This window comes from Mastomys coucha, unplaced genomic scaffold (genome assembly GCF_008632895.1).
Source record: "Mastomys coucha isolate ucsf_1 unplaced genomic scaffold, UCSF_Mcou_1 pScaffold7, whole genome shotgun sequence".
Classification (NCBI taxonomy): Eukaryota; Metazoa; Chordata; class Mammalia; order Rodentia; family Muridae; genus Mastomys; species Mastomys coucha.
Window position 1 is genome coordinate 48,796,772 of NW_022196913.1, and position 13,956 is coordinate 48,810,727.

General features: G+C 43.7%; 1 long non-coding RNA gene across 1 annotated transcript in view; it reads left to right on the top strand.

Annotated features, from left to right (window-relative positions):
- Window positions 1-12,566, top strand: part of LOC116082425 — a 14,423-nt gene extending 1,857 nt beyond the window's left edge. The window contains exons 2-3 of the long non-coding RNA XR_004115295.1: window positions 12,087-12,189; window positions 12,314-12,566. This is a non-coding gene — a long non-coding RNA (uncharacterized LOC116082425). The remainder of the gene's footprint in view (window positions 1-12,086; window positions 12,190-12,313) is intronic.
- The last annotated feature ends 1,390 nt before the right edge of the window (window positions 12,567-13,956 follow it).

Sequence of the window (13,956 nt, forward strand, 5' to 3'; positions counted from 1 at the left end):
AGAAGGAAGAGGAGGAGGAGGAGGAGGAGGAGGAGGAGGAGGAGGAGGAGGAACATCCTGTCAGGAAATCAGCTAGTGAGTGCATGAGTTCACCACACTTGTGGCATCTGTGCACTTCAAGGTCTGCTGTAAGGCCTTCCTTAGAGTGTGCCGAGACTCACTGGAGATGCTGCAAGATTGAGTGTGCACATCTTTCCCAAATTCAAGGCCAGTGAATGGGTCATGCATGGAAGGAGTGTGTGTGTGTGTATGTTTGTGTGTGTGTATGTGTGTGTGTGTGTGTGTGCGCGCACGCGCGTGCATGCATATGCTCAATCTTTTAATGCCAGCTTACCAGCCTGTCACTGTACACTCCACAGGCCGCTTCCCCTAGAGACAGAGTGACAAGCCTCATGCCATTCGGCTTTCTCCAGTAACTGCACTTCGGATAATGCAGAGTACACACTTGTCTTCCTTCATGCTTCCCTCTAGGGCCATTATCATCTGTCAAGCAGAGCTTTCATTACGAACATTTTCCCTCCTAAGAGGCACTAAACCACCAGAGTCGCCTGACTCACGACTTCCTGTGTCACAGACACAGCGCTTCTCACATCTGCTGACTCTCTCCCTAGATCCCCCAGCTCAGTCTTCTTGCTTTCTTTCTCTGTAGCAGCCCAGTTGAATTTTCTATTCCTGGTATCAGTTACAGCTCTGGTTAGATCAGCATTTGAGCCCCAGCTTCACCCCTGCAGAATTCCCCCTGAGACTTGCTTTCATCATCTGTAAACTGAGGATTAGGGTAAAACTCAATAAAGCTTAGGGAATCAACTTGGTGAAGACACCTTTTAAAGTATTTAAAGCACACAGTACACATCGGGTAGGAAAGAGCACTTTGATGTGCTTAGCTGCTGCATCCGTGACTCTCCCTGCGGATCTTAACCAAAAGCCCCAGCAGAAGCAATTTGAGGGAGGGGTCGCTTACTTTGGCTTATGATTCAAAGGGATACAGTCCATCCCAGTGGGGAAGATGCAGCCAAAAGAACTCCATTAGTGGTCATGGGAGCTTGCTGCATAACTTGTTCCTCACATCTTGGCAGCTCAGGCAGCAGTAAACTCAGCAAGAAGCAGGACCAGGGTCTCCTTCTCAAGAAGAACCACTTCTTCCACATAGACTCCACCTACTAAAACAACGCCACCTGCTTGAGATCAACTGTTCAAACACAGGAGCCTATAGGGGACATTCCATAGTCAAACCACAAGACAGGTCCTATCAGGGCTCAATACTGACACTCGCTCGCCGATTAGCTAATTTCTGCAGTCTCTATTTCACATCTCCTTGATGTTCATCTAGCTCTCTGGTCTGGAAGGGCCTCTCCATTACTTAGTGAAGTCATCCCATGGCCTTCAGATCCCTCCCGGAACAGCACTTTCTCTGTAAATGCTTGCTAGTTTTCCCAACCTCACCTATACTTGGTGTTGCCCCCCTGGTGGAAGCCACAGGGTCTCCTCACACAGCCCCTCCCTTCACCTCCATCTCACCATCCTACACAGCCTAAAAGGCTCAGGGATCCATGCTTCTTTGGGGTCATAGTTAACATTAGAAAAGTGAGAATGTTAGACCTTGTCCTACAGTGGTACGTTTTCAGGATCCCTCCAGATCATGAGATCCAGGGCACCGGAAGTTTCTGCAGACGTCACAGTGACAACCACATTCCCAGATGAAGACACGGAGCTGGATACCCTGATTGGCTCTGTGACTTCCTCTCCAACATCTGTCTATCCCACCATGCCTTTGGAAGACAAGGCATGACAGTTGTTTGAAGGACATGAAGGACAGTGGTCAGGGCCTAAGAGAACATCCCAAAGAAGGCTGGTAGGTCTCTAGGAGGTTAGGACATCCAAGGGAAACATGAAGACATGAGTTGGAGGACAGACTGGGAATTGGAATTGGCAAAAGTTTCCAAAAGAGTTTCTGGAGGCAATCTTAGAAAGAGATGATTGGTTGGCTTTATCCTTTGGTTCATATTGGCAGTGTCCCAGTTGAGAGCCCCGATCAGACCACAAATGGCCATTTGCAGGAAAGTAATCACTGAGAGTCCTCCATCATTCTAATCATGCAGGATGTGGGCTTTTTATATTTCCTAATGGCTACCCAGGTTCCTGTCCTTGGAAGACAGCCTGCAGTGTAAAATGTGCTCTATACTTTTTTGTTGTGCTTCCTTACCATTAATGGTAAATCATCCTACGACTTGAAATGATTTCATTCATTCATTTTCTTGTATGCTAACTACTCCCCCATGAGAAAGGAAGTTTGAGGGCTAGGGGTTTTGCCTTCTTTTCTTTCATAATGCACACAGTACACAATGAATATTTGTTGAATGACATAACTGTGACATGTCATATTAATAGAGATTTGTTCATTTCTTCCTCCTTTTTGGAGGGATTCATTTTACTGTATATTTTCTAAGTTCTCAGTTTGGTGCTTTGTGTAATTACAGACCTGCCTGCCTTGGGACTGTGAGCACTAACTTTATAAAGACTTGCTTCGCGGCATTCTCAGGCTTTGGCTTTAAAAGGTTCAGTACTATTCAGTACTGAGTCCTTTCACATTTTCATTGAGATTTCTTTTATGACACATAATTTATTTGGAAGCACATGTGAATGCACATGTGCATGTTCCATTTCCAAGTAAGCGAGGGCAGAAGAACATGGACTGCTCCTGCAGAGGGCCCCAGACTTGATTTCCAGTAACCACATAGTGCTTCACTATTATCTGCAACTCCAGCTCCAAGGGATTTGACACCTCCCTCTGGCTCCCATAGTCACCAGGCATGAAAGCAGTACACAGACATACAGGAAGACAAAATATTCATACACATAAAATATAACGAGCCAACATAAAGAAACCCTTTTTAAATTAAATCATTATGCTGTTTCTAAATGTGTTTGTGAGCTGATATTGATGTGTAACTCTGATCACCTGTTCGCAGTGCTGAGGACCAATCACAGGCCTTATTCATGTAAGCACCTGTATTCATTCCCAAGTCCAGTCTTTTGAGACAACAGTACTGGAGCTTTCCAATTTCCAACGTGCATTAATATTCCCTACACTCCAAAAAACTCTGTTCTCCATCTTCATACAGGTCCCATTGACCATACTTGACAACCACACTGCTCAACTGTACCATTTCTTCTTCACAGGTTCTCTCTATTGTGCTTCTCTCCTCCATTTTAGTCTCTAGCTCTCTGGGAGGTAGTCTTTAGTGTCTCCTTAGTGGCTACCATTCCCTTGAAACAGGCAAGGACTAGAGCTCATGTCTGCAGCTCAGATCAGTCCTCTAGCAACTTAAATGTTCTTGTTTTGTAATCTCTACATTTCTCTCCTACATAAGCTAGACGCTGCTCTTATACACACTAATCTTTGTCTTTCTCCATCACTCCTACCAGCCTCTCAGGTCTTTTATTTGACATAATTTCTCTCCTGTCAGTAGGGATCTTCCAGAAGTTTCCTTAATGGCAGTCTCTCTGGGATAAACTTGTGGTTCGCCTTTATTTTGGCCTTGCTCAATTTTTTTGTTTATTTCTTTATTCTTTTGAGATGGAGTCCCACTATGTAGCCCAGGCTGCCCTCAAAATTGTAACCCCTTGTTCATTAATGTTTCCCCTCCCCTTCAACAGGATAAAATATTGTGGATTGCCTATTTTCTCTGACTGTGCCTTAGATATTACTCCTCTGCCTAGGAATTTTCACCACTGCAGATGAGGTATACTCATGAGGAGCTGGGGAGTCAGCTCAGTTGGCAAGGTATTTTCTGCACAAGCATGAGGACCCGAGTTCAATTCCCAGCTTCAGCATAACAGCCAGATGCTGGGGAACTGCTTAGCTGCGTGGCTGCCTTGCAACTGGGGTGCTGGAGCATGGACATCAAAGTGTTCAGGGGAGGCAGAACACAGTCTATATAATAGGGGTACCAGTCCATGATTACCCAGATGAGAAACAGCAGAGTCTGAGATGGATGCTGGAGTACCCAGTCTCCTGTGTACCCAGGTCCTGCTGGCAAACCACTGGGAGTTGGGAACAGGGTCTGAAGGTCTGTGGTTCCTCTCAAGGCATCTCTCTACACACCAGGCAGGAAGGGGAAGGCTGAGCCCAGGACTGGAGGGTGGGGCAGGGGCATCCAGTTTGGTTCTGAGTAAGTACTGAGAGTATGGAGGGGCTGAAAGAGAGAAGGCCTTCTCAGGGAGATTTAGGCATGAGTCTTTTAGATGAAGCCCCCCCTCACTCCACCCCTGCAGCAATCCTTGATGAAGTAGATGGTCCTTGCTTGTCCAAACTGTCTTATTTGATGGCGAATGTGCATACATACACATTACTCATGGTGAAGCAGGAATTAAATACCTTTTACAGGAAGGAATGCCCAGGAAGGGAAGCTCATTGGTCGAACCCTTGTGGCCTATCTAGATACCTCATTAACATGGAGAACTCCAGGTTTTGTGACCAATTGCCATGGTCTTCTCAGTTGGGCATCATGGATACATGTTCCAGATCAGGTAGTTTCGAAAAGAACTGGCTCCCTGCCTGCTGTTCTCAATTCTGAGATACCCCAGGGTCTAAGTCTACTCAGTCTTTCCAGTTCTTCTGTCTGGTAGTGCCATCCACTTGCCCCACAGGGAACATGGCCAGGAATCCCAGCACTGGGAAGGCAGGGAGAAGAGACTCCTGGGACTTCCCTGGGACTTGGTCAGTTAGTCTAGCTGACTTGGGGAGCTCCAGGTTTCATGAGACACCATATCTCAAAACATAAGTGGAAAAGGATTAGGGAAAGTATTTGACATTGACCTCTGGCCTCTACACATGAGCACACAGACAGATAAATGGACTGACAGACAGATACACACACACAAAGAGACACACACATGAGAAAAACAAAACACAGATCAATCCACATCCTATATCCCTAGCAGGTGATAGGGCCTTCTCACTGGCTACCTTGTAACTATTACCCTCTCACTGGCTACTTTGTAACTATCTCCTCACTTTTTTCCACAGTTTGCCTCCAAAGGTTTAACATGTCCTTTATTTGTAATCCTCTGACATAGATTTAGAGAATGCTCAGACATGTTCAAACATGGTTCGCATGTGTCCCTGTATGTGAGATGCAGGCTTGATGTCCAGGAAAACAGCACAGAGAGCTGCAGGAGCCTGTAAGTGGAGGTTCTTAGGTAGGATTGAGGGTGTGACTTTGAAAGTGACCATAGGCCTCCAAGTAACTGAGGAGGTGCTGGTGACCCTCTGGACACCTTGACTCTCTAGAACTGCTACCCTGACTTGGGTATTTTGTTACAGGAACAGAAACCAGATGACGTCAGGAATTTCTAGGATAAATATTAGTATGACTGGTTAGTTCTGGAAAATTCTCAGCTATTAGCTCTTGGATTATACCTCTTCTCCCCCACCCCCAATCATCCCCTTCTGGAACAATGATTAGAGAGCAGTTAAAGTGGTGGCTCCCCTGCAGTAACCACCTGTGGCTAGTTAGAATACTCATCGCTACAGGTGTTTCACCAGACACACCTCAGTGCATGAGCTCTTTCTCTCCCTTAATTAACCTTTCTCTCATATTTTCCAATTCTGTTTCATGAGCCCATGCATGAATGGCTTGTTTAGACCAATCTTCTGGTTCTCCATTCACTATTTATTAGTCTGTTCAATCACATAGTTTTAAAAAATCCATTGTATGTACAGTTTTGTTGCTAGACATTTTGAGATATATGTAAATCTAAACACAAAATATGCCTGGTGGTGATATTAGTCTAGGGTTTTTTGAACCATCTTTTTTCTTTTTTTGCAAGAAGTTTTATCAGCCCATATAAGTAGTGTGACTTCTGACCAAATGCTCATGGTGCAGGGAAGAGTGCTGGGGTAGGGGCGGGGGCAGGGGATGGGTGCTGGCTCATGGTAACTGGTTCTCACGGGAAACTCTGTTTCTCCTTTCCCCAGCCCCTAGAGTTCTGATAGATATGTTTTCTAGCTGTCAGGTTTTATATGTGGTAGACTTTACCTCTCATTAATCTAACAGTGGCTGTTGTCCCTCGGGCTCCCAGCTTAATGCATGAGTGCTGAGATAGATAGATGGCGTTTTTCCACGGTATTATATTCTACACATTGGGAGAGCCCTAGATGGCATGCCCTGCTTCCCATGAAGCCATCTAGGTCTCAAGTCTTCATGGTTTGACAGCAAGCTCTGCGGGAGAAAGCCAACCTCCATACAAGAGTGTCCCTGATTTTATTTATAAATTGTTCTGATTTTCCTGGGGGAAGGGTGGCACCAAGAAAGTGAAAAGAGATAGCAGGTCAATACACACCAAACATGCTCAGTAAACAACCAGGCTCCAGCAGAGTTCTGGAAAAGATTCTCTTCCTCATCCTGAGAAGACTTCAACCTTGCTGACACCTTGAGTGTTCCTAAGGTAGGAGACAGTGTGTCACCATTGTTTAAGCTTCTGCAGAGTTCGGTCTCTAAGACTCTGAGTGTTGTGTCTCCTGCTGGGAGAAGAAGCCTTCCTAGCTCTTTTGTGTGAAAGTAGCTCAGATCTCAGATAGTCAGACTTGCCAAAGTAATTTAGAAAGCCCAGGTTCACCTCTGTCCACGACAGCATTCCCAGCACTGGGCAGTGTTCTCTTCTGTTACAATGTTTCTGTTTTACAGGTAGTTCCGGAACACAATCAATTACCCTCATTAAAGTGCTTTCTGCCTGAAAGATACAGTGTTCTTAGCCACATGCACTCTAAAAATGTTCCAAGGCAAACCTAAGAGCACTTGGCTTTTCTGTTGCAGAAACTGGTTACCCAGTAAGGACACAAAGTTACAAAGAGATGTGACAGCTTTTGGCCAGGTCACTCAACAATTTAATGGCCATGACTAGAACAGAACCAGGGTCTCAATAGAGTAACCCAATATAGCCAGATCTCTTACTCATCATGAAATTAAACAGCTTGTGGGTAATTCTAAAAGCTCACCCAGCAGAGACCTCAAATCATACAGTAGGTGGAAAATTGATAGATTCTCAAACCTATGTGGAAAAGCACATGGAATATAGCAAGCTAGATTTAAGGAGTAAATCAGACCTTTCGTCTGTTACCCAGTATGCAAGGTTCTCCCCTTCCTCTTAACAAAGCCCATTTTCTCCCGTCTGTCATGCAAAAAAATACAGCCACCCTCCATCCATGTGGGATACTTCCTAAAGTGTCCTATAGATGCTAGAACACACACACACACACACATGAACTGATATTTTTCATATATATATATATACATATATATACATACATATATATGTATATATATGATGAACTTTGATTTATCAATCAGGTATAACAAGATTTACAATAACTAATAATGAAATGAATCATTATGCTAATACATGGCAATAAAATGTACTATGGTTTATGGATTCTTTATTCTGGAATTTTCCACTTAATATTTTGGGGCTATGGTTGAACATGGGTAATAGAAGCCCTGGAAAGTAAAAACAAAGGCAGGTGGGGAAGGCCAGGAGGCAGAAGCTGGAGATTCTCTGCATAGTTCTGAACCGAAATAGCTCTGGGTCCAGGAAGTGTGGCATGATGGAAACATTCTCACACACTAGGCACCAAGATGGTGTGTTAAACTTATGTGTCTGAGGCTGCCCAGCACCTTGGAACTCTGCTCTGGATTCTGAACCTTGACATCACTCCTCCCCAGCTACATTTCCCCTAGACCTCACTCTGGACCACTCAGCTCAGAGTCAGCAAGAGCATCCCGCATTCTGCATTGATCCAATCCATGCCTTTGATCCATCTGATGGAACAGCCACTGCTGCCTATGGCTGTCTTGTTCTATGTTGTCATAGCCTGTGAGTCCCTTCTTCTTTATCTGTATGGAGACAAAGCATCTTTTCTTTCAATTTTCTGGAAATTCTCTGGGTTTGCCTCCCAAGACTCTCAGATCTCTACAACATCTAAGTTTTAGGTGAATAGCATCAGAATTTTGATGTGGCTGCCATTTATAGCTATGCTCACCTAGGTTGACCTAAAATTTACTATCTTCTCAGTTTTTGAGTCCAATGCTCACTTTAAGTTTCTGTATGGCTATGTGTTTAATTGCTGTCAGCCATAGGGAGACTGGATGCTGATAGGTTTAAGAATGAATCCATTCACTCAGTAAATGGAGCTAGGTTTCTCCTTATTAAGCAAGAGACACTTCTCTATTGTTGGGGCCAGGCACTCACCTATTGGAATTTGGCCCTGATTCACTCAGTGGAACTCGTATAATACCACAGGGCAATGGGTAAGAAATGATTCTACAGTAGCAAGCTGCCCTGTAAGTGTGCCCAGAAGATGCAGTGCTGAGAATCTGAAGGGCTTGACTTCCACTGGATAGGATACCAAGGCCTGTGACTTAGGGTGTAAATTTGAAACTTACATTGTCTTGTCTTTAAGTTCTGTGTTCCATTTCTTACTCTATAACTAGCCTCTAAGAGATGTCTACTAGTCTCTACCATGTAGAGATTCCCCAACGAGCGTGGTCTATGACAAGCAGAATGTTGAGAAAATGATGGGTGGCCCCCTTCTAAGCTTAGGCTACAATCACATCATGGCTTAGGTCTTGGCTGTTATGTCTCATTCTGCTTCTTTCTTGAATGATTCTGTCCGGGAACTGAACTTTCATGTTGCGAGCATCCATCCCTGTGTTGGGTACTTTGGATTGGAGTCTCCCTCTCCAGCACCCATAGTTTGAAGTCTTGGTCCCTACATGTGGCACTATTGGGAAGTGGTAGAACCTTTAGGAGCTTGGGCCCAGTGAAAGGGATTTATGTTGTTGATGACACACCCTTGGATTCTGGTTCTTTCTTTTTCTCTTTGCTTACCAGCTGCCACAGGTGAGCAGCTTCCTCCAACATATTCTCCACTGTGATTTATAGCCTTATCATACGTCTCAGTGTCAGGATCAGGAGACTAAAACCATGAGCCCAAAGAAACCTTCCCTCCTTTAAATTTCCTATCTCTGGCATTTTGTCACAGTAACACAAAGCTGACTAGTATAATAGAGATGAGAAATATCCTTTCTCCATAAAACAATTTGGTTGTATAGGAGCCTGGGCAGTGTTGTAAAGCAGATGCAATGGACGTTGGTACAGGAGGGCTACTTTGCTTCAGCTTCAGATTGATGAAGATTTGCCTTTTAAACTTCAGGGAAGAAAATAGATTCCTTTGAGGTGACTGCAGGGAAGGGAAGGAGTAGCTCTTCCGTGCAGACAGCTGTGCATGTGAGGGAAGGGAATTGGGCTCAATAACAATTTAGTGGGAGAAAATAACTTTTTGGAGCTTTCATTTATGGGTCCCACTGAAAACATAAAGATAGCATGAGAAATGAGCTTTAAATTCTTATGGTTCCTTAAGATTTAAATCACAAGAGATCACTTGAAACTCTTAGACCACTTGAGATCAACACCATCCAATATGGTAGCTGTCAGACACGTGTGTCTGTTCGGTTTGTGAACTAACCCGAATCAAATATGTTGGCATATAGACTATCAAAATTTGAAGACAACCAAAGAAAAGTAATGTCTCTCATGAATAACTTTAACACTGAGTTGGGGAGATGACTCAGTAATGTGCTGGCTGCATAAGCATGACACTTACACAGAAACCTTCAAGTGAGATTACTAAATCATCTCACATCATTAGTCAATAGTGACTAAGGTCTCTTGTCTTCCCAGATCCATCTTGTGGACATTGCTGCTCTGCCTACTCTAATAAATCTGTACCCTATTTAGAAAAAAAGGATATTTGATCATGAACTGTAGCATTTATTTATTGATTGATTGTTTGATTGTCAATGTGTATGTACAGATTGTTTTTAAGCACACGATTAAAAATAAATAGGATGCCGGGTGGTGGTGGCGCATGCCTTTAATCCCAGAACTTGGGAGGCAGAGGCGGGCAGATTTCTGAGTTTGAGGCCAGCCTGGTCTACAAAGTGAGCTCCAGGACAGCCAGGGCTATACAGAGAAACCCTGTCTCGAAAAACCAATAAATAAATAAATAAATAAATAAATAAATAAATAAATAAATAAAGGAACGCTATAATTTCTCTCCTCATAACATCGTGTGACATTCACTTTGGAGACCTTCAACTTTAATTTGTTTTCTACTTGTTCCATTGTACTTACCGGCAGAATATGGTTATCCAGTGGCTTTGGGAATAAGCAATAGTCTTCCTTTCTGTATCTCAGTGTTCTTTCATTTACACGGGAGGGAAGAAAGTCTGTAAAGGGAAACAGTGGGGCAATCTCAAGTTCCCGTGGGTTTCTGGACTACAGAAGTGTAGATAGTGAGTGGGATTGATCTCAGGAAGCCTAGGTGTTGGCAGTTTTAAAGCCATAAGCTCATCATGACAGGGAATGAAGCTCTGCTCATCTGCACTAAGGGGCCAGCAGAGGAGGCTAGTTAGACAGAGCAGAGTCTTGGAGCAGGAGCTCTCTACCGAGGGTGGGGTTGTTAGGGAAGAGAGTGGGAGTGTTAGTAGAAGCAGCTTGGCGCCACTGTGAGTAAGTAGATATGGCCACTCGATGGGAGCCTCATCTCTGGAAGTCTGAGTCTGAGCAGACGAGTCCAAGTTCTGCCTTACCAGGGCAGAAGGTAAGTTAGGATGCAAAAATACGCTCAAAAACCATACTCTCATGTGTCCAAGACCAGCGCTGGTCTCTCACCTCCTCAGGATGACTGGACTGAGGGTCAGAGACAGAGCCCTTTGTCCTCTGATCTGGAGATCATAAGCCTGTTTTCACAGGTAGCAGTACTTCCGGTACCTCCAGGAAAAGAGGTGTGGCACCCTGGTGGAAACCGCCAGCTCAAGGTTATTGTGTGGTCTGGGCTTCACAAGCAATGAATTCCTAAGTGAGCAGAACTAATTTCTGGATAGATGGGGATATCCCTAGAAATTCTCAGAAAGGAAAATAATTCTGGAAGCAATTCAGTATTTTGCAGCCAAGAAAGTCATATTTATAACTATGGCCTCCTTTTTAGGAGCAGGCAAAAGTGAGTGTTCAACACCTCCATTCTCCTAGTCAAATGTAAAGACAATGCCATGAAAGTATAATGACTGACAAATTAAGTCATATCCTGCAACAGCTTCCATTTCTAAACAACGTGCAAACATCCATAGGAAGAATAATAGATCCCAGTCTCTGGCAGAGGAGCTGACTAAGTGTTCACACAGAGGTGTTGACACCTCCATTCTTCTTTTCATTCAGCAGTGAAACACGGGCAAGCAATAAAAAGAGGCTCAAGCCCATACAGTTAAAGGGGTATGGTGGATATATGTCAGCATGCAATTGCTATCCACAAGGATGGAAAGATGGGTTGGAGAGATGGCTCAGTGGTTAAGAGCACGGACTGCTTTTCCAGAGGTCCTGAGTTCAATTCCCAGCAACCACATGGTGACTCACAACCATCTGTAATGGGATCTGATGCCCTCTTCTGGTGTGTCTGAAGATAATTATGGTGTCCTCATACATAAAATAAATAAATTAATCTTTAAAAAAAATGAATGGAAAGATGCAAGCTCACAGCTGATGTTTACAGGAACTGGAAGCTGAAGAACAAAGAATTACAGATGACGAAGCATCCAGGGAAAGCAAAAACTTAAAACCATGGCAGAGGAAGTCACAAAACAAGCTCCTTTCCCAGGAAGCATCCAGACAAAACAAACCTAGATGCACTGGATCCAGGTCCCTGAGAAAGCAGAAAAAACACAAGTGGCTAAGCACTTAGCTCCCCTTATTCTGTCTCTACTTCCTGTAATCAAACAATGGCCCTTCCAACCCCCTGTGGGGACAGGAAGGTGAATAAGGCCTATGTACTCCATATACCTTGAGCAGAATGAAACTCTTACTGCAAAATGGAAGGTTGTGTTGTACTGGTAGAAAAATTTCAGGATAGGCTTTGCTGGGGTCCTTTAGGACCAGTGAGTCAGCCAGCTATCTCAGGCAGCCCTTGAACCTTGGAGAGCCAACTAGCAATGAATACTAGATTTATGGTGTCCCTTGCTGCCTATCTGTAGGTGAGAAACCTGCTGTGTGCAACCTGTTGGACACAGGCATCCCACCTCACCAGACCCAAAGAAGCTGGTAACCAATGCACGATGAACTCGCTTCACAGAATGGGTAAGTAGCCTGAGGATGGAAGGGTGGGAAGCTGAGGTCTGATGTCAGAGACAGGAACCATGTCCACCCAACAGGGACCTATCTGGAGAACAAATAACGTCTTTTCCACTCCTTCTCCCTCCAGTTTCCATGTTTCCCACTGACCAAAGTCACCTGGAAGCCAGAGGGCAGGAAGACCACTGAGGTGTCTTTACAAGCATGCACACCCTGGGACACAGAGCCAGAGAGTTTGTATCCAGAGGGTTTGTATCCAGAGCTATAAGATGCTCAGAGAAATTAGTAATGGTAGCAACAACAAAAACAAAACCCACGAAGAACTGAATTTTAAAATTTCCACAGGATCTCAACAGACTTTTTTTTCAAATAAAGAAATGCAGAATGACCAACAATGATATGTTTAAGTACTCAATATCACTCTATCAGAGAAATGAAAGTCAAAACGATAGCAAGGTATCATCTCATTCAGAGTAAAGTAGTTATTAGCAAAAGGCTGGAAGAGTGAATGCTGGTGAAGATATAGCGCTCTCGATCACTGCTGGCAAAAATGTAAGTTGGTTCAGTCATTATGGAAAAGCCTGTGATTCAGCTACCTCACTTCTGGGTATATATGCAAAGGAAAATACGTAGCCATGATGAAGAATGGATTCTTGTTGCACAATGGTGTGTCTCATTGTGGATGATCTCATATGTAGAAACTTTAAAAATGTCAAAGTAGAACCATGATTTCCAGAGAGCTAGGATGGGTGGAAGGGAAAGTGGGATGAGGACCAGCTGGTACAGACGTGATGTATGCATATGCTAAAACATCACATCGGGCCCCACTAATATGTCTAATGAATACATGTTAATAAAAAAGAAATCAAAATGTAAAAACCAAGTTTTAGAAAAATGAAACCTTAGCATAAGAGTGATGGAAAATCTCAAGACAGTGTCTGTTCTGTAAGCTCACAGAGACAAAACAGAAAGAAGAAAAACTTAAGACATACAGCTAGGGAGAGGATGGAGCAGAATAACAGCTGGTATGGTTAGGGAAGAATGCTGGCTTTGTTCACAGCTCATGGAAGGACTGATGATAAGTATCCCTAAAAATAAGCACATGGAGAAAGAGAAACAAGTTTAGCACCAAAGAGAATAGAAAAGCTGCAAGAGAAAGGAGCCATGATTTTGATTGGCTCTGACCCATGTTGCAGAATATGACTGATTAGCGTACAGTCATAGAAGGGAATGGGAACCTGTGGATGTCCCTTACAAGTCAAAAGAATCCTCAGATGTCTTCAAGTTTGTGGAGGATTTTGAACCAGAACCACTCAGATAAGTGATCCATGTTCCTGTCCCACAGCAATGATACAATAGCAAATGTTTATCCCTTCATGGCACTAGCAGCAATTTGTGTGCAGTAAGATAGACAGCCCTGAGGGATTAGGATGAGCTGTGTGCACGAATACCTTAGAGTGGGTGCAAAGAATTAGCTCTTGAGAGCTAAGAAATTATATTTCAGAAAAGAGAGTCCATACATAGTATTGAAAAGTGAACATTTGAAAATCGGAGCAGTGTTTACCCTGAGGTCCAGGAAGCAAGTGTAAAAAGTTGAGTGTCCAGAGTTGGTCTGGCTCTCTCTATTAATGACATTAGGAGAGGAATTTGACTTTTAATTTCTATCCATATCTCTATTAGAGAACATGCCTATGTACCTCTTGATAGAGTCAAGTATCAGAGACCATCTTGCTTAGGTACAAGCAAAATTCTAGCCCTTTGATTAGGCAAAAA